Source organism: Mus musculus, chromosome 6 (genome assembly GCF_000001635.26).
Source record: "Mus musculus strain C57BL/6J chromosome 6, GRCm38.p6 C57BL/6J".
Classification (NCBI taxonomy): domain Eukaryota; kingdom Metazoa; phylum Chordata; class Mammalia; order Rodentia; family Muridae; genus Mus; species Mus musculus.
The window spans coordinates 141880448-141902012 of record NC_000072.6 but is presented as its reverse complement, the minus strand read 5'-3'; the positions used below and the strand labels follow the sequence as shown (position 1 = coordinate 141902012).

Below are 21565 nucleotides of genomic sequence, written 5' to 3'. Positions count from 1 at the left end.
CGCACCATAAAAAAAAAAATCAACATCCTTAATCATCATGAAAATGCAAATCAAAACAACTCTAAGATTCCACCTCACACCAGTCAGAATGACTACGTTCAAAAACTCAGGTGACAGCATATACTAGCAAGGATGTGGAGGAAGAGGAAGACTCCTCCATTGCTGGTGGGATTGCAAGCTGGTACAACCACTCTGGAAATCAGCTTGGCAGAATCTCAGAAAATTGGACGTAGAACTACAGGAAAATCCAGCATTACCACTCCTGGGCATATACCCAGAGGATGCTCCAACATGTAATAAGGACACATGCTCTACTAAGTTCATAGCAGTCTTATTTTAGTTGCCAGAATCTGGAAAAGACACAGATGTCCTGTACTGGCTAGTTTTGTGTCAACCTGACACAGCTGGAGTTATCACAGAGAAAGGAGCTTCAGTTGAGGAAATGCCTCCATGAGATCCAACTGTAAGGTATTTTCTCAATTAGTGATCAAGGGGGAAGGGCCCCTTGTGGGTGGGACCCTCTCTGGGCTGGTGATCTTGGTTCTATAAGAGAGCAGGCTGAGCAGGCCAGGGGAAGCAAACCAGTAAAGAGCATCCCTCCATGGCCTCTGTATCAGCTCCTGCTCCCTGACCTGCTTGAGTTCCAGTCCTGACTTCTTTCAGTGATGAACAGCAATGTGGAAATGTAAGCTGAAGAAACCCTTTCCTCCCCAACTTGCTTCTTGGTCATGATGTTTGTGCAGGAATAGAAACCCTGACTAAGACATGTCCCTCAACAGAAAAATGGATGCAGAAATTGCGGTATGTTTACACAATGAAGTACTACGCAGCTATTAAAAACAATGAATTTATGAAATTTTTAGAGAAATGGATGGATATGGAGGAGATAATCCTGGGTGAGGTAACCCAATCACAAATGAACACACATGATAAGTACTAACTGATAAGTGGATATTAGCCCAGAAACTTATAATACCCAAGATACAATTTGCAAAACATATGAAACTCAAGAAGAAGGAAGACCAAAGTGTCAATACTTCAATCCTTCTTAGAAGGTGGAAGAAAATACCCATGAAATGAGTTACAAAGACAAAGTTCAGAGCAGAGCCTAAAGGTAAGACCATCCAGAGACTGTCCCACATGGGGATCCATCCTCTAAACAACCACCAAATCAGACACTATTGTACATGCCAACAAGAACTTGGTGACAGGAGCCTGATAAAGCTCTCTTGTGAGAGACTCTGCCAGTGACTGAAAAATACAGAAGTGGATGCTCACAGCCATTCATTAGACTAAGCACAGGGTTCCCAATGAAGGAGCTAGAGAAATTATTCAAGGAGCTGAAGGGGTTTGCAGCCCCATAGGAGGAACAACAATATGAACTAACCAGTACCCTCAGAGCTCCTTGGGACTAAACTACCAATCAAAGAAAACACATGGTTGGACTCATGGTTCTAGCTGCATATGTAGCAGAGGATGGCCTAGTCAGTCATCAATGGGGGGAGAGGCCCTTGGTCTGCTGAAGGTTCTGTGCCCCAGTATAGGGGACTGCCAGGGCCAGGAATCTTGGGTGGGCTGGTGAGCAGGGGGAGGTGGAAGGAGATACAGGATTTTCAGAAACTAGGAAAGGCAATAAAATTTGAAATGTAAATAAAGAAAATATCCAATAAAAAATAAAACAAACAAACAAAAAAGTTAATGAATATAGTGCCACTGTATTTTGTTATTCCAATATATGGTTGATATCCCTGAGAAGAATCCTCTTTCCTTCCCTTCCCTTCCCTTCCCTTCCCTTCCCTTCCCTTCCCTTCCCTTCCCTTCCCTTCCCTTCCCTTCCCTTCCCTTCCCTTCCCTTCCCTTCCCTTCCCTTCCCTTCTCTTCTCTTCTCTTCTCTTCTCTTCTCTCTATTCTCTTCCAAGGAAAAGTGAGGAAGAGTGGATCATGGCAAGAAGAGATGTGACAGTAAGCCTGGGAGGAGTGTAGAAAGCAGAAATTTCTATCTTGATGTTAAGTATGACAGAAGAAGAAAAACCAATCACATTATAAAGAAGAGAGAGGGGGGGGAGAGAGAAGAGAGGTAGTTTGCATGAGAATGCCCCATATGGGTTTAAATATTTGAATACTTGGTCCCCATTTGGAGAAACATTTGCAGAAGGATTAGGAGGTATGGCCTGTTGAATAAGGTGTGTTACTAGGGGTTGAGCATGACATTTCAGAAGTACAAGCCATTTCTAGTTAACTTTCACTGCCTAGTGATGTCCCTCATACTTAAAGCCCTTGCGTACAACTGCAATCATGCCTACCTGCCTTTTGCCATGCTTCTTGCTGTGATGATTATGGACTTTAACTCTCTGGAACTATAAGCTTCAGTATGCTTGTTATCCTATAAATTTATTTGGTCATGATGTTTTATCATGCTATAGAAAATTAACAAATCTTCACAAACTATCAAAAGGAAATGAAATACTTCAATAAAAATTCTATATATGTAAGCACATAACTGACACTATTCTCAACATCGGTTGATGGCATTCCATAGAAGATGAGAAGAAAGTGAAAGATCCACAATGTGAGGACTCCCCCATGTTCTGACTCAGGAGAGGCGACACCCCAAATCACTCATGAGAAATCTTGATGCAAGCTGCAAGAGGACCTTTATTCCAGGCATGCTCTGGGGTCCACAGTCGTACACCACGCAGGGGTAGAGGACCGTGTGGGTCCTGAGTAGCTGGGGGAGGGGGTACTTAAAGGAAAAAAACACAACTCAAGGGGGTGGGGAGGGCGTTGTTGGAAAATACCAAAAATACCAGTTAAAAGTCACGAGTAAGTGGAAGTCACAAGAAAATACCTGGTAATTGTGTGGTTATTTCTCAAGACAGTTTCCATGAGCCTCTAACAATAACACATTTGCATAGTGGGTTCCAGCAATGGTCAGGGTGACCTTCTTTTGAACAAATACTCCCTAAACCCAGGTAGCAGGTGGGTAAAAGAATGTTGCTCTCTGTTTTATTATTAGCATGCCTTGGAGCATTGAGTCACAAAGGTCACATTCTTAAGCCTGGGCCTAAAGGCCTAGTTTTTTGTTTGTTTGTTTGTTTGTTTGTTTTTATGTTACACTTTTTCAAAAGTTGATGATGTGTGCTCCCATCATGAACATTCACCATAGTGCTAGAGACCAAAGGTAGTATGGGAAACGGGGGAGGGGTGGGAATGGGGGGAAAAGGTCTTCTCAAATGTATATGAATCCAAAGACCCAAATAGTCTTCAGCAAAAAGCCATACCTCATGTTTTCTGTTTTCAGTATATTCCATAAATCAATATTAACTAGACAAGTGTGGAATTGCTCTGTCTCTGTGTCTGTCTGTCTATGTGTATATGTGTGTGTGTTTATTTGTGTAAGTTGCTGGGTGTGGTGCTGCATACCTGTAATTCTGTGGGCCTAAGCACCAGAGGCTTTCCAAGGAAATCTCTGGCCAGGCCTGGTGCGAGGGTTCCAGCGAAGGGAAGCAAATGTGGGCAGGGAGGGGAAGTTGGTTCCCCACTTAAGCTGTGCCAGTTGGCTCCACCTCCATCTCTGTCATGCTGTAATTCCAGTGTGTGCCACCCTGCACTGGGTTGGGTCAGGCTGGGCCTTTGAGAAGCTGACTAGCCAGTGAGGAGTGCAGAGGGCCTCAGGCAGCACTTCAGGAGAGCCAATCTCTCCCCAAGTGTTAGAGCTCTTAGAACAAAGGCTTGGACAATGGAGTAGTTCTCACACACCTTTTATTCCCTGGGTAGGACTTATATACAGTTTTGGGGAGGATTCAGGGTTTGACAGCAGGTACTTCTCTTTGGCTTGGACTGAGAGTTTAGGGAAACTTTATTTGCATTTGGGAGGGCTTAGTGCAGCTACTAAGGCATACCTCTCTGCAGGGGCGCTGTGGGAGGCTGTAGCTAAGTGACAGGAGCCAGGTACACAGGAGGCGTGGCCAAACTCCTGCTGTCCCATGCTGATGGAAATCACCTGCTGCTAGGGCTCCTGGGTTCCAGACCTTTGCTCCACTGGGGACCAGGCTATCTGTGCACAGCCCACCACCCCACATAATCTTACCTATTTAGGAGCTTGGGCAAAATTGAAAGGACCTGAGAAACAAACAGAAACAAACATGTGTGCTGGCAGAAGAGAGATTGCAAAGACATAAATCTATGTTTCAGTTATTGTAGACATAAGCCTCTGCATTTGGGCACACACACACACACACACACACACACACACACACACAGAGAGAGAGAGAGAGAGAGAGAGAGAGAGAGAGAGAGAGAGAGAGAGAGAGAGAGAGAGAGAGAGAGATGCACATGCACGTATGTTCGCATGTATGTGTGAACTGTCTTTTCCTAATAGGTTATGAAAGCTGCTTTGCTACCTAAACCAAGTGTTGCTGTGGGACCGGTTTACATCTCTCACAGATGCCTCAGAGATTAGTAAGGATTTTTTTTCTTCTTTTATCCTTGGCACAGTGTAAGCAGAGGGATTCATTATTTCATGTTCTCAGTCTTTCCTTCCATTGACCATGAGATGCTTGAGTGAAAGCTTCTTGAGTATTTCTAGGTACTAGCAATTTGTAAATATCTAAAGTTGTCATATGTGCATCTTGATGAATTAAGTAAGTGTAGTCATTGCTGTAATCGAATGCCAAGAAAAGGGAAGTTAGGGAAGGAGGGCTTATTTGAACTTATGGTTGAAAGTACAGTCCACCATGGTGGAGGATATAAGATTGCTCCATTGATGGAGCAGTAAATAAATGGTTCAAGAGTGGAGCCAAGCTAGAAACCTCAATGCCAGCCCCAGGACTTCCTTTAGAGGGAGATTCATGTTGTAAAGGTCTCCCTTCCTTCCAAACAGCATCACCAGCAGAGATTGTAGGCAACATTTTTTTGTTTGTTTTTGGTTTTGTTTTGTTTTGTTTTGTTTTGTTTTGTTTTGTTTTGTTTTGTTTTGTTTTGTTTTGTTTTGTTTTGTTTTGTTTTGTTTTGTTTTGTTTTGTTTTGTTTTGTTTTGTTGAGACAAGGTTTCTCTGTATAGCCCTGGCTGTCATGGAACTCACTCTGTACACCAGGCTGGCCTCGAACTCAGAAATCGGCCTGCCTCTCCCTCCAGAGTACTGGGATTAAAGGCGTGCATCACCACGCCCAGCTGGATGTAGGGAACATTTTTAACTATCCACAACAGCAATGGGGGATGTTATGGCATGTTCTCTCCTTTGTGTAAAGCTCAGTTTGTAGAGCTGTCCAGAACCCTGTTCAGTGATTGTTTGCTCTAGTTGCTGCTCTGAAGTGAAGTCACAATTTAGATTTTGCCCAGATACTTTGGCAAGCTGAAAGGAGGGGAAGTCTCTTGTAGACCCATTCACAACATGGATCTCCTCCAAACGTCCTCAGGACTTTGTCTTGGGCTTTGGAGCACTGTCTTGTCTGTAGGTGCAAGAGTTTACAACTTCCGGAAACTCTTTACTCAACTTTTCTCTGTGAAGGGATCCATTGAATCCTGGCTGTGTTAGATTTAGGGATTAAAAGTATTGAGGCACAAACAAAATTCTCACCTCAGCATGGATAAGGGATGGTTTAGTCTACAACCAACTATGAGTAACCCTGACTCACAAACACAGACTTTGTCTATGCCAGCCCAGCCTCCTATGTGATACTGGTACAGCCACTAACAGCAGCTTCCTTGCTTCCTCTCCCTTCCTGAAGCCAAATTCTCCACTTATGATTACCAAGCAGTCTCTTTGCCTGTCCCCAGCAAATGCAGTCTACTTTATGGTCTTGTTATCTGGCATGTACCTCAGCCTTCTTCCTCATCTTCAGCCACTTTCTCAAGATAAACATTGTCTTTTTTTCTTTTTTTTAAATTAGATATTTTCTTCATTTATATTTCAAATGCTATCCACAAAGCCCCATATACCCCCCTCCTGCCCTGCTCCCCAACTCACCCACTCCTGCTTCCTGGCCCTGGCATTCCCCTGTACTGGAGCATATGGTCTTCGCAAGACCAAGGGCCTCTCCTCCCAATAAACATTTTCTATCCTGCACTGCTTATTTTGTTTGTTTGTTTGTTTGTTTTTTTCTCTGACAAAACTCCTTTTACAGATTACTCAAACACAGGATCTCAAACTACATCATGATTCTCTCCTATACTTCTGAAAGTCTATTTTCCTCCTTTCTTCAGTGGAATTTTAGTTTTACACACTCTTTCTCCCTCCATGGACTGCACACACCTACAAAGTTAAGCATAGAATCAATCATACTAGAGAGATGGTCCTCAAATTCTTCAGAGTTCTCCTGAATATATTTAAAATGTTCACCTTCTCATTAGAAAGACGTATGGGTGCCTAACACAAACCCACAGCCTCCAGAGAAGACAAAGAGGGCAGGACAGTGGCTCTATCTGGATTAAAGTGATGCTAACCACTGCGATAAACTGCCCCACGCTTCACCTGCTGCACAGGCTCTTCTCAGACTTTAAATATGTTGGGTTGATTGCTGTACTCTGCCTTGTCCTTACTCTGTAAGGTCCATTTCCCCAAGTTTCTCCCAGTCTGCATAGTGAAAAACTGTCATTTTCTTGGATACATGGACCATTTAGAGCGTACATCCTACTATAACGTATGCATCTCGGATCTTTGAGGATATTGATGAACCAGCATGGATTCACACTAAACACTCTACTGTAGCCCTGGCTCCCACTTCTTATGTCAGGTTGCATCACCACATCCCTCGCTCATTCCATTCATCCCACTCCCTCTCCCATAGAGTATCCAGCCAGTCCTCCCAACGCCACTCTTTACGTGCTCCTTTCAAGGATTTCCCTTTCCACAACCATTTCTCCTCTTCTCTCATCTCCTATTGCCTTTATAGAATGAAATAGCCTTCCCGAAACTGACATAGGTTTGCTTTTTACTCAATCAACAGCTCCCTAAACACTTTTCTACATATTCCCCCTCCTTTCCCCAGCCTTTATTAGTTCTCACTCTCTTGCTCTCCCATTTTTCAAAATTCTAAAACCCCTCTTATTCTCTGCCTCCTTCTTTAATCAATCCCACTATATAGGATGCCACCTCTCCTTCCCTTGCTGCAAATCAGAAACCTTTCTCTATTTCACTCAAAAACTCATCTGCCTACATTTTTTAAACCACAATAATCTTGGCCCTTAACCAGCCTCTGAGGACTCAAACTCATCCTTCAGTTCCTTTTATTCAAACTATTTCTGTCTCACCTCTTCATGCTACAACACTCCCATATTGACAGTCAAAAAGCCTAATGCACTGTTTTACTTGTCTAAGACCTTCTCTCTATTAACACTGTCATTGTTCCTCTCCACACTATGGCCCATCCCCTTCCATACAGTCCCCTTCTGGGTACTTTCATTGGGTTTGGTTTGCCTTCCCTCCTATCCCTTCAGCCTCCTTCAGTATATAGATTACCTTGATAGACCTCCATTACAATCTCTAACACCACGTCATTCCTCAATGTCTTCAACTGCAAGAGTTACCAAATCACACACACACACACACACACACACACACACACACACACACACACACACACACACACACACACACACACACAAACTCTGCTCTCCCCAAGTCACTTATCTTGGATTCTCTCTCATCCCATCCCATGAACACCTTACTTTCTAATGCTTGCCCATCTCTAGTCATTACCTTCCTCTGCCCTAAACAAAATAGAAACTCCTTTAAACTTAAAACATTTTCCTTTATGTTCCAGCCCTCTGCCTTTTAGATCTGTATACATCTTTCCATCTTGATACTTCTAAAACACATAAACATTTTCTAGGACCCACCCTTGTGCTTGTCACCAAGCTCTTCAAATTCTATACAACACCATCTGCAGCTGACCTCTTTGTTTGCATACTCTTGTCTCAGCCTCTCTACTCATCACTAGATCTATGAAAATAACTCTGGATTAAACCATCAAAAAGTTCTCTCTCTCTCTCTCTCTCTCTCTCTCTCTCTCTCTCTCTCTCTCTCTCTCTCTCTCTCTCCCTCCCTCTCTCCCTCCCTCCCTCCCTCCCTCCTTCATGTATAGGGGACTCTAATCTCTTCTAATATCTTGGATTCTATTCCTCCAAAATTCTTAGGAAAAAACTCACCACTTACAATTCTTTCCTGTAAAGACAAAAATCACACTGAGGTGACAGCCTGCCAACCTGCCCTTTCATCTTTTTCAACTCATCCTATTTCCTTCTAGAACCCTGTGACAGGGGAAACCAGCCTGGAGCAAGAGTGAAGTCCAAATATATCTAAACACTGTAAATCTTTTCTTGAGACTGCCAGGAGTAGGACTGCTTCCTCCCTGTTCTGGGCCTGCATGTCCCAGTGCATGTAACCTTGTGACCCTCATCTCTGCCACCCTTAAGGTAGTCATGTAGTGTGCTGGCCAGGTTACAGGTTAAACTTCCTCTCTTCTTAGAAGAATGTGTCTAGCAAGCACCTGAAATTTATTGTAGTGGTTTGAATAGGTTTGGCCCCAATAGACCCATGTATTTGAATGCTTGGCCCATAGGGGGTGTATGTCCTTCTTGGAATAGATGTGACCTTGTTGGAAGAAGTGTCACTGTTGGAGTGGGCTTTGCAAGTCTTCTCTTGGTTCCCATCAGAACACGATGTAAAATCTCAGCACCTTCTCCAGTGCCATGCCTATTTCTATGCTACCATGCTTCTTGCCATGATGATAATGGACTGAACCTCTGAACCTGTAAGCCAGTCCCAATTAAATGATGTCCTTTATAAGAGATGCCTTGGTCATTGTGTGTCTGCACAGCAATGGAAACCTTCACTCAGATATTCCTCTTCATGCAAATGGAGTGTTCCTAGCACCTTGCCTTCAGCAAATAATGTATACTCTCCCTAAAAACTCCTACTCACTCCACAAATGTATATAGCCCTTGTTATCCCCAGTCAAGAGATATGTCACTTAAAATCATCCAGGGAAGACTCTTTCCCCTCAGTCATGCCAATCAAGATCCTGTTTAACCCACCTGCTTAGCTAAGCTTATTTTTTTCCACCCAAGTCCCGTGTACAATAGTGCCTGGCTATCACACAAGGGAAAAGCAGACCCAGACTAGCACTACCTTACTACATAAACTAAATAATAACATACTTAACCTTCCTTCAACATGGGACACTAGTCATGACTTATATCAAATAGCTCACTCAAGTCTAAATCCCTTTTATCCTTTCTCCAAATGTACCTGACTCTCATACCAAAAGATAAGAGATTTTTACAAAGCAGAACCCAAACCTATAGTGTATGTCAGTGAACCAATCCTACATACACTATACAACCCTTTACTTTTCCCATTCACCAAGTTATATAGGACTGAATTTATGATAGTCTAAAAAATACTAAAGTTATTTAACTGTGCTATATGAAGATATGAGGATGTAAGAGCTTAATTGTAAGTCTATAAATATAAATTATAAGAAAATGTTTTAAGGTCTGAGAATTTAACAGTTTAAGTAAATTATATGGATTTGAGAAAGTGATATATTGGTCTGAGAAAATAATCCCCACAGACCCAAAGAAGTTAAAGAAGAAGGAAGGACCAAGCAAGGATGCTTGAATTACACTTAGAAAGGGAAACAAGATAGTCATAGGAGGCACAGGGAGGAAAGGAACTGGGTCGTAGAGGGGATGGGGAGGGGAAGGAGGAAGCAGGATCAGCTGCATGGACAGACAGGAGAGAGGCCCAGAGGGCCAGGAGACTGAATGGAAATCTGCAGCTTCTGGGGTCAGGATGAGCTGTGAGGAAAGGAGAATCTCTAGGAAGTCCCAGAGACCTGGGATAGGGGAGGCTCCCAGGAGTCAATGCGGTTGACCTTAGCCAAGATGCCTAAGAGTAGACACAAGAAACCTGAAGAAGCCACATCCTGTAGCCAGTCAGGATGCTCAGTGGAGGGATAAGGACACCAACCTGACCACAAAACTTTCAACCCCAAATTTGTCCAGTCTAGAAGAAATGCAGAGATGGAGCAGATACCAAAGGAAAGGCCAATCCATAACCAGCCCAACTCGAAACCCACCCCATGGGCAAGCTCCAATCCTAAACCTAAATTCAGTCCTATATAACTTGGTGAATGGAAAAAGTAAAGGGTTGTATAGTATATGTAGGATTGGTTCACTGACATACACTATAGGTTTAGGACATTATTAAGGATATTTTGTCATGGTGGCAGACAGAAGCCTAGCATAACTGTACTCAGGGAGGCTCTGCTCATCAGTAGACTGGATTAGATGCAGTACCTCCAACCAAACAGTAAACAGTGCTCAGGGACACTTACAGAAGAGTTGGGGGAAGGACTGAAGGTCCTTAAGTGGATGGGATCCCACAGGAGTCAACAAACCTGGACCCCTGGGAGCTCTCAGAGTCTGAGCCACCAACCAAAGAACATACAAGAGCAGTAGCAGGGCCCCTAGCACATCTGTAGCAAACAGGCAACTCCATCTTCATGGCTGCCTTGTCTGGCCTCAGTGGGAGAGGATGTGCCTAATCTGGCAGATAGTTGATATACTAGGGTGTGGGAACATCTGTGTGTGTGGGGGGGGGGGGCGCCTTCTCAGAGGAGAAGGGAATGGTGTTGGGGAGAGACTCTGTGAGGGAGAGACTGGAAAGAGGGACAGCATTTGGGATTTAGCTAAATGAATTTATTTTGAAAAACACATGAATGTTGTTTAAAATTTCTATATTTCCCTCTAGATTTGTTTGGGTTTCCAAACTTATAACTCAAAAACAGAAACCAATTACACTTTCTATTATATAAATTACTATACAGTTAACAAACAATGGTAATGTTAATATATCTAAAACATTTATCTCCTTTATAAACTTAAAAATTCTTTTTTCTTATATTTTTATTAGTTATTTTTCCTCATTTACATTTCCAATGCTATCCCAAAGTCCCCCATACCCTCCCCACCCGACTCCCCTACCCACCCACTCCCACTTTTTGGCCCTGGCATTCCCCTGTACTGGGGCATATAAAGTTTGCAAGTCCAATGGGCCTCTCTTTCCAGTGATGGCCGACTAGGCCATCTTTTGATACATATGCAGCTAGAGTCAAGAGCTCCGGGGTACTGGTTAGTTCATAATGTTGTTTCACCTATAGGGTTGCAGATCCCTTTAGCTCAAAGGTTCAGAAAATCAATTTAAATCAAACTCCAGATAAGTATTCCTAAAACTAACAGCCTAAGTTTTCAATGTGTCTATTGGAAACACACATTGGGTTAAATCTCTCCCATTTTTCCTTGGTCTGGAGACTCCCCTCTTTCAACTTCCAGGGCCATGATCCTAAAAGCTTCTAATGTATACCCAAGAAAAAAAATTATTTCTCTTAACCCTTTAATTTTACCTCTGTCCCTAGTCTATCTCCCCACAGATTTCAAATCAGTTGTAGACTGCTTCAGTAACTCCAACACCAAATCCAACTGTTTCTTCTGATCTATGATTTGGTCCAGCCTCACAAACTACAATTTCCTAGCCTCAGCTTGTCCAACAGAGCCTGGAAATCAAACAACATAGCCTATCTTTTTCAACCTTGAACAGGATGCCAGCATTCACAGGCCCCTAATAAGAATGTCTTCAATGTCATCAGGAGGCATCCAGAAGTATGCCCCTAACCCTACACCCAACAGTTCAATAATAAAACTAAAATGGAAGTGAAGGGCTCCAGCAAGCCCAGCATGGCAAACACAGGTATCAGCATGTGGAGCACAGACAAGCATGGCAAATATTGTAGACTGGCATTGCCCCTTTACTCATTTTTTCTTTCCCTTGCCAAAAAGAAAACAAAAGCATTACATTTCTAAAGCTAGCCACCAAGGTCTATTCCCTTTTTTGTTCACTGAGTTATTCCTGAATCAGAACACTAATGTCCAGCAATCAAATATTCTTATTTGTACATTTAGGTATCAACTTAACTCTAGCACAGAGTCTGCCCTTTCCCCTTAAAAACCCAATCCTGCAGTAACACCCGCACTTGCTCTCTTGCTTTTCTAGCTGCTGCAGCTGCTGCTGCCCTTCCAGCATCTACTTCCCCCACCTCCTACTTACTCCCTCCTGCGGCAATAAATCTCCCCTGTGCTTAGAATTTGTTGTCTCTGTACTTTTTGTACTGATTCCAGGGAATTGAACCCCCTTTAAAGAAATTTGTTATGTGGCTGTGGCAATCATTCCTTTATTGGTTTCTGAGAAATATTTGAAATATATTATTTAGATTTATAAAGGGCTTACCAGGTGCACTTCTTCCACTTTGATAAAAACAACTCTAACCAAATCATTATTTGGGTAATGTCTAATGTGGGTCTTCCTCAGCGAATAATAAAACAAGAAAAGGTATGTTTACCTTTGACAACATCTTTTTTTTTTTTTAATCTGAAAGTCTCTGAGATGCTTCAACACAGATTTAAGACAGATTGAAAAACATCTTTTGGAGAATTTTGTATATAGATTGATTAAAAATTTCCTTGGTGATTTCAACAGTGCTTCATAACATTAGCAAGCTTATCAGTTTCAGAGCAGGAGCAATCACTCCTAAACAAAGGAAACAGCTTTTCTAGGGTTTAGGGTATTGCTACTTCAATGACTTTTAAAAAATATTTCCTTCCTTGTATAAACATAGATATTATGATTTTTAAGAATGCAGTTTTCCTTGTTGCAAAACTAACTAGAAAGCCAAAATATTTGGCCCCTACTACATAGGACAGTTACAGGAAGCCTGGCCTCAAGGGATGTTCCCTGGGGAAGCAACAGAGTGAATTCTTTGATGAAGGGGAAGAGGAGAGTGAACATTTATGGGAGAGGAGAGGTCAGCCTTTTATATGAAATGTGGGAGGAGAGATTATGCAAGAGGATATTGGAAAGGCAGATATACATGATGTTGTAGTAATTTTAATTATCAAACCAGGATTTCTACCCCACCTTTGATCATTTAGTTCTTCATATAAAAACCATGCATGACCTTTATATTCACAGACCCTTAAATGGTAGCTACCAATCCTCTATTAGAATCTACTTTCATATTGACAACCCTGAGTTATTACTGTGTTTCAACTAAGCTAATCTTATCTCCAATTGGCCAATCCTCAGGGCCACTTTTCCTTGACTCCTAACCCATTGTGGCTTCTTCCTCCTCCTGCACGTTTTCCTCACTGTTCTCTGATCCCAAGCCCAAGAAACCTAAACTGCACCTGTGTCTCTTCTGCTCAGACACTGGATGTTGGCATCTTTATTTGCCAAACAGAAGTAACCTAGGGACAGGGTCATTTTGCTAGCATCTGTGTGTGGACTCTCTCTTCTCTGGAGCAACCAGTCTTGGGGGCCAAATATTAGCATTAGAATCCAAGCAGCAGAAAAATAAGAGGCTGACCAGCTGGATCAGCAGTTAAGAGCATTGGAGTTTCCACAGACACCTTGCCAGAGGATCCATGTTTGGTTTCCAGCACTACAAGGTTGTTTATTCTCATCTGTAACTCCAGTTGCCTGGGATCAATGCCCTCTTGTGGCCTCTATGGACACTGCATGCCCATGGTACACAGATATGCACAAAATAAAAAAATTAATAAATCTTAACAAAAGAAATTCGAAGTGTAGTGAATTTGAGGTCGTCTTGGGAAACAAAGAATCCTACCTTTAAAAATGGATATGGCTGATTCAGCTATCACCTGAAGTGAAGAGGAACTGTGCTTATTTTTAAGATTTTATGCATTCATTTGTTTATTTCATGTGAATGGAGGTTTTGCTCACATGGATGTCTCTGTACCGTATGTGTGCAGTGCATGTAGAGGCTAGACAAGGATGTTGGTTCTTCTAGGACTGGAGTCGTAGGTAGTTGTGAGTTACCATGTGGGGTCTGGGAGTAAAACCTGAGTCCTCTGTAAAAGCAGCCAGTGCTCTTAACTGCTGGGCCATCTCTCCAGCCTCATGAACAGGGGTTATAGTTTCAAAGGGATATTTATCCAACTGAGATCAGGGGCTAATGTTGAGAGTTGGGTCTATCTTGGAGAAGGCCTGGACTGTATGCTAGAGTGATGAAATTCCAAGAGAAAAAGTTCAAGTCATGTAGTTATAGCTGCAGGAGAAATTGTGTGTTGCACCTAAGGGAGTTGCATTGATCCTATGGATGATGCAAGAGAGCTGAGATTTTCAAAGATCTCACTAATGCTACCATAAAGAGTAAGCCAGATTTAAATATATACCAGATTTAAAAATAGACCAGAGAGGCAGAGAAATGTTATTTCATCAAACTCTTCCTTTCAAGTTGTAACTGGAATTGATCTAGTCACATTGCTCAATTAAAGGAGAGAATGCACATGAAATGATGGGAGCAAACTGGATGGAGAAAACTAGATAATCTGAATTTCAACTTTTATTTTATTTATTAATTTTTAAGTTTTTAATTTTTAATTAGATATTTTCTTTATTTACATTTCAAATGTTATCTCCTTTCCTAGTTTCCCCTCCAAAAATCCTCTATCACCTTCCCCCTCCCCCTGCTCCCCAACCCATTCACTACTACCTCCTGGCCCTGGCATTCTCCTATAGTGGAGCATAAAGCCTTCACAGGACCAAGGGCCTCTCCTCCCATTGATGGCCGATTAGGCCATCCTCTGCTACATATGCAGCTAGAGACACGAATCCCACTATGTGATTTCTTTGATTGGTGGTTTAGTCCCAGGGAGCTCTGGGGGTACTGATTAGTTCATATTGTTGGTCTTCCTATAAGGCTACAAACCCCTTCAGTTCCTTGGGTACTTTCTCTAGCTCCTTCATTGGGGACCCTGTGCTCTGTCCAGTGGATAACTGTGCACATATAATTCTGTATTTGCCAGGTACTGGAAGAGCCTTTCAGGAGACATATATCAGGCTCCTGTCAGCAAAATCTTGTTGGCATCTGCAATAGTGTCTGGGTTTGGTGGTTGTTTATGGGATAGATCCCCAAGTGGGGCAGTCTCTAAATGGTCGTTCCTATAGTGTCTGCCCAGATCTTTGTCTCTGTAACTCCTTCCATGGGTATCTTGTTCCTCCTTTTAAGAAGGATCTAAGTATCCACACTTTGGTCTTCCTTTTTCTTGAGTTTCATGTGTTTTGCAAATTGTATATTTGCTATTCTGAGTTTCTGGGCTAATATCCACTTATCAGTGAGTACATATCATGTTTGTTCTATTATGATTGGATTACCTCACTTAGGATGATATCCTCTAGAGACATGCACTTGCCTAAGAATTTCATAAATTCATTGTTTTTAATTGCTGTGTAATAATCCATTGTATAAATGTACCACATTTTCTGTATCCATTCCTCTGTTGAGGGACATCTGAGTTCTTTCCAGCTTCTGGCTATTATAAATAAATCTGGTATGAAAATAGTGGAGCATGTGTCCTTATTACAAGTTGGAGCATCTTCTGGGTATATGCCCAGGAGTGATATTGCTGGATATTCCTGTAGTACTATGTTCAATTTTCTGAGGAACCACCAAGCTGATTTCCAGAGTGGTTGTACCAGCTTGCAGTCCCACCAGCAATCCCTTCCTCCACATCCTTGCTAGTATCTGCTGTTTTTTTATCTTAGCCATTCTGACTTGTGTGAAGTGGAATCTCATGGTTATTTTGATATGCATTTCCCTGATGATTAAGAATGTTGAACGTTTTTAATGTGCTTTTCAGTCATTTGGATTCCTCAGTTGAGAATTCTTTGTTTAGTTCTGTACCCCATTTTTAGGGTTATTTGGTTCTCTGGAGTCTAACTTCTTGGGTTCTTTGTATATATTGGATATTAGCCCCCTACCTAATTTAGGATTTGTAAAAATCTTTTCCCAATGTGTTGGCTGCCATTTTGTCTTATGGACAGTGTTCTTTGCTTTAAAAAAGCTTTGCAATTTTATGAGGTCCTATTTGTTGATTCTTGATCTTATAAAACAAGCCATTGGTGTTCTGTTTAGGAATTTTTCCCCTGTGCCCATATCTTCAAGGCTTTTCCCCCACTTTACCCTTTATTAGTTTCAGTGTCTCTGATTTTATGTGCAGTTCCTTGATCCACATAGACTTGAGCTTTGTACATGGAAATAAGAATGGATCAATTCACATTCTTCTACATGCTAACTGCCAGTTGAGCCAACACAATTTCTTGAAAATGCTGCCTCTTTTTTTTTCTTTTTCTTTTTATATTTTACAAAAATCCTTGAGATCAAATTCTTTTTTTTTCTTTTTCCTTTTTTTAATTAGGTATTTATTTCATTTACATTTCCAATGCTATCCCAAAAGTCCCCCACATGCTCCCCCATCTACTTCCCCACCATCCCACTCCCACTTCTTGGCCCTGGCATTCCCCTGTACTGAAGCATATAAAGTTTTCACGACCAATGGGCCTCTCTTTCCACTGATGGCCGATTAGGCCATCTTCTGATACATATGCAGCTAGAGACAAGAGCTCCAGGGGGTACTGGTTAGTTGATATTGTTGTTCCACCTATAGGGTTGCAGATCCCTTTAGCTCCTTGGTTACTTTCTCTAGCTCCTCCATTGGGGGCCCTGTGATCCATCCAATAGCTGACTGTGAGCATCCACTTATGTGTTTGTTAGGCCCTGGCATAGTCTCACAAGAGACAGCTATATCTGGGTCCTTTCAGCAAAATCTTGCTAGTGTATGCAATGTTGTCAGCTTTTGGAAGCTGATTATGGGATGGATCCCAGGATACGGCAGTCTCTAGATGGTCCATCCTTTCATCTCAGCTCCAAACTTTGTCTCTGTAACTTCTTCCATGGGTGTTTTGTTCCCAATTCTAAGAAGGAGCAAAGTGACCACACTTTGGTCTTCATTCTTCTTGAGTTTCATGTGTTTAGCAAATTGTATCTTATATCTTGGGTATTCTAAGTTTCTGGGCTAATATCCACTTATCAGTGAGTACATATTATGTGAGTTCTTTTGTGATTGGGTTACCTCACTCAGGATGATGCCCTCCAGGTCCATCCATTTGCCTAGGAATTTCACAAATTCATTCTTTTTAATAGCTGCGTAGTACTCCATTGTGTAAATGTACCACATTTTCTGTATCCATTCCTCTGTTGATACCCATTCATGATAAAAGTCTTGGAAAGATCAGGAATTCAAGGCCCATACCTAAACATGATAAAAGCAATCTACAGCAAACCAGTAGCCAACATCAAAGTAAATGGTGAGAAGCTGGAAGCAATCCCACTAAAATCAGGCACTAGACAAGGCTGCCCACTTTCTCCCTACCTATTCAACATTGTACTTGAAGTCCTAGCCAGAGCAATTCGACAACAAAAAGAGATCAAGGGGATATAAATTGGAAAGTAAAAAGTCAAAATATCACTTTTTGCAGATGATATGCTAGTATATATAAGTGACCCTAAAAATTCCACCAGAGAACTCCTAAACTTGATAAACAGCTTCAATGAAATAGATGGATATAAAATTAACTCAAACAAGTCAATGGCCTTTCTATACACAAAGGATAAACAGGCTGAGAAAGAAATTATGGAAACAGCACCCTTCTCAATAGTCACAGATAATATAAAATACCTTGGCATAACTCTTTAACTAAGGAAGTGAAAGATCTGTATGATAAGAACTTCAAGTCTCTGAAGAAAACAATAGCAGAACATCTCAGAAGATGGAAAGATCTCCCATGCTCATGGATTGGCAGGATCAATATAGTGAAAATGGCTATCTTGCCAAAAGCAATCAACAGATTCAATGCAATCCTCATCAAAATTCCAACTCAATTCTTCAATGAATTAGAAAGGGCAATCTGCAAATTCATCTAGAACAACAAAAAACCTATGATAGCAAAAACTCTGATCGAGGATTAAAAAACCTCCAGTGGAATCACCATGCCTGACCTAAAGCTGTACTACAGAGCAATTGTGATAAAAACTGCAAGGTACTGGTATAGCAACAGACAAGTAGACCAATGGAATAGAATTGAAGACCCAGAAATGAACCCACACACCTATGGTCACTGGATCTTTGACAAGAGAGCAAAAACCATCCAGTGGAAAAAAGACAGCATTTTCAACAAATGGTGCTGGCACAACTGGCGGTTAACATGTAGAAGAATTCGAACTGATCCATTCCTATCTCCTTGTACTAAGGTCAAATCTAAGTGGATCAGGGATCTCCACATAAAACCAGAGACAGTGAAATTTATAGAGGGGAAAGTAGGGAAAAGCCTCAAAGATATGCGTACAGGGGAGAAATTCCTGAATAGAACAGCAATGTCTTGTGCTGTAAGATCAAGAATTTACAAATGGAACCTCATAAAATTGCAAAGCTTCTGCAAGGCAAAAGACACTGTCAATAATACAAAAAAGGCCACCAACAGATTGGGAAAGGATATTTACCTATTCTAAATCAGATAGGGGACTAATATCCAATATATAAAAAGAACTCAAGAAGGTGGACTCCAGAAAATCAAATAACCCCATTAAAAAATGGGGCTCAGAACTGAACAAAGAATTCTCACCTGAGGAATACAGAATGGCTGAGAAGCACCTGAAAAAATGTTCAACGTCCTTAATCATCAGGGAAATGCAAATCAAAACAACCCTGAGATTCCATCTCACACCAGTCAGAATGGCTAAGGTCAAAAATTCAGGTGACAGCAGATGTTGCAGAAGATGTGGAGAAAGAGGAACACTCCTCCATTGTTGGTGGGGTTGTAAGCTTGTACAACCACTGTGGAAATCAGTCTGGGGTTCCTCAGAAAATTGGACATAGTACTACCGGAGGATCCCGCAATACCTCTCCTGGGCATATATCCAGAAGATGGTCCAACCGGTAATAAGGACACATGCTCCACTATGTCCATAGCAGCCTTATTTATAATAGCTGCCTCTTTTCTAGTGGATAGTTTTAGCTCCTGTTTGGCTATGTTCTCCTGTATTTCTTTAAGAGAGTTATTGATGTCCTTTTAAAATCCTCTACCAGCATCATGAGGTATGATCTTAAATCTGAATATTGCCTTTCCTGTGTATTGGGGTATCCAGGACTTGCTGTGTTGGGAGTACTGGGCTCTAATGATGCCAAGTAATCTTGGTTTCTGTTGCTAAGATCCTTATGTTTGCCTTTTGCCATCTGGTAATCTCTGGTGTTAGTTGTTCTAGGTGTGTCTGCCTGGAGCTTGTTCCTCCTGTGAGTCTGTTAGCCTGTGTCATCACTTCTGGGAGACCAGTGTTCAGAGGGCTGTGGAACAGCCCCACCTCCTGACTGCAGAGGTAGGCACACGTGACCCTGACCTAGAAGCTCTGTTGCTTGTGCTCTCCTTAGAGGATTGCCTAAGAGAGACACTTGAGAGAGAAAGTATCCAAGGAGCTAAAGAGATCTGCAACCCTGTAGGTGCAACAACATTATGAACTAACCAGTACCCCGGAGCTCTTGACTCTAGCTGCATATGTATCAAAAGATGGCCTAGTCGGCCATCACTGGAAAGAGAGGCCCATTGGACACGCAAACCTTATATGCTTCAGTACAGGGGAATGCCAGGGCCAAAAAATGGGAATGGGTGCATAGGGAAGTGGGGGGGAGGGTATGGGGGACTTTTGGGATAGCATTCTAAATGTAATTGAGGAAAATATGTAATAATAAAAAATATTTAAAAAAAAGAAATTAGAATTAAAACATTAACAAAAAGAAAATGCTGATCTCACCTGAGTCCCAGGGTCAGAGCATTCCCTGGTGGCAAGGAGTTACAGATGATGTTGCGACCCAAACCTATGTCTTCTGAAAGAGCATTAGTGCTCTTAACTGCTGAAGCACCTCTCTGGACCCTTAGATAACATTTTAATTTTTCAAATGTTATATATATATATGTATATATATTGAAAAATTAAATGTTTTACATATATAATTTTAAGAAATTATATTTTTTTTCTTAAAAGATAGGAAATAGGGTTATATGACACACATTTAAAATGAGGACAGATAAAGTAGAAGCATCTTAGGAACTGAGTACAGCAGCTCAGGGATGGCATGGGACAAGGCTGTGCTGGAGTTATTGGCTTTTCAGATGTCTTGCCTTGAAAATTACAATATTTAAATGGGTTAGCTATAATACCTGATAGCAGCAACTTAATGGAAGAAGTGTTTTTTGTTGTTGTTGTTGTTTTTGGTTTTTTTTGTTTTTGTTTTTGTTTTTGTTTTTGTTTTGTGGCTCTGGATTTAGAGGCACAGCGCACCATTGAGGGACGCAGAGATTGAGCTGCAGAGGCAGGATTTTGTGGCTGCTCATATTAGCAACAGGTTAGAAGCGGTGACATAAGATTGGAAGCAATGCCTGTGTAGGGTAGAAAAGTGAGGTCCTGTCTTAAGTCTTTTGTACAAGTTTGCATCTTTCCTTCCTTCCTTCCTTCCTTCCTTCCTTCCTTCCTTCCTTCCTTCCTTCCTTCCTTCCTCCCTCCCTCCCTCCCCCTCCCTCCCTCCCTCCCTCCACCCCTCCACCCCTCCACCCTCTTCCTTCCTTTCCTCCTCCTTCTTCTTTTTGATAGTATAGACTGAGTTGAAGGTTTGTGTATGTATATGTATAAAATAAAATTAAGTAGCAATAGCTTGCTCACTACACTGGAAACATTATATGTATATACTTATGTATTTATGTATATGTGTTTGTATCTGTCTGTCTCTCCTGTCTGTCTGTCCGTCTGTCTGTCTGTCTCTTTCTCTCTCTCTGTGTGTGTGTGTGTGTGTGTGTGTGTGTGTGTGTGTGTGTGTGTGTGTGTGTGATGACTGTATACTCCTTGACCTGGAAAATTTACTTATGAGATTTAAAAATTTTATGAAACACTTAAACAACATATGGGGTAATTCTATTAAAAGCCCAGAGGAAGTCTTTCATCTCTTTGGGGTATTTTTTAAAATGTCCTAGTGACATGTCATTTCTGTTTGTGTGATTCTTGTTTCTAGTCTGTAAACCTTGGCGCTAAATGAAGATAACTGATATGGCTACTTAATATTTGAATTCAACACATACCATAGTTTTAGAAATATTCACTTTCATGAATATAGTTTTGATTCTGTATAATAGCTTTTTTCCTGTATTTTGATAAGAGAGCAACACACACACACACACACACACACACACACACACACACATCTAGAGAACATTTTTCATTTTCTAGTCAGAACACTGACTGGTCACTGAGGTCACTAAGACATCTCTGAGTCTGTGGAGGTTGCTCAAGTGGCAGTGTATCCACCTGGCAAACAGGAGGACCTGAGTTTGTTCCTTGGAGTCCATGTAAAAGGAGCCAAGTATGTTGACATGGCTTTGTCTTATCTGTGGGATGTTGGAGCTGCATGGAGCCTGGGGCTATCCATGCCTACTTGTGATTTCAGACCAGTGAGATACCCTGTTTGTTTGGTTGTTTGGTTGTATTTGTTTGTTTTTATGATTATTTATTTATTTATTTATTTATTTATTTAGGTTTTCCGAGACAGGGTTTCTCTGTGTAGCCCTGGCTGTCTTGGAGCTTACCCTGTAGACCAGAATGG

At 41.6% G+C, this 21565-nt stretch overlaps 1 long non-coding RNA gene across 2 annotated transcripts in view; it reads right to left on the bottom strand.

Annotated features, from left to right (window-relative positions):
• Gm30843 overlaps nucleotides 1–21565 on the bottom strand; it is a 42689-nt gene that overhangs the window by 16746 nt on the left and 4378 nt on the right. Inside the window, exon 2 of one of the 2 annotated variants that reach the window (XR_378120.4) lies at nucleotides 4091–4122. The exons of the other annotated variant lie outside the window; for it this stretch is intronic. This is a non-coding gene — a long non-coding RNA (predicted gene, 30843). The remainder of the gene's footprint in view (nucleotides 1–4090; nucleotides 4123–21565) is intronic. 2 annotated transcript variants of the gene reach the window in all.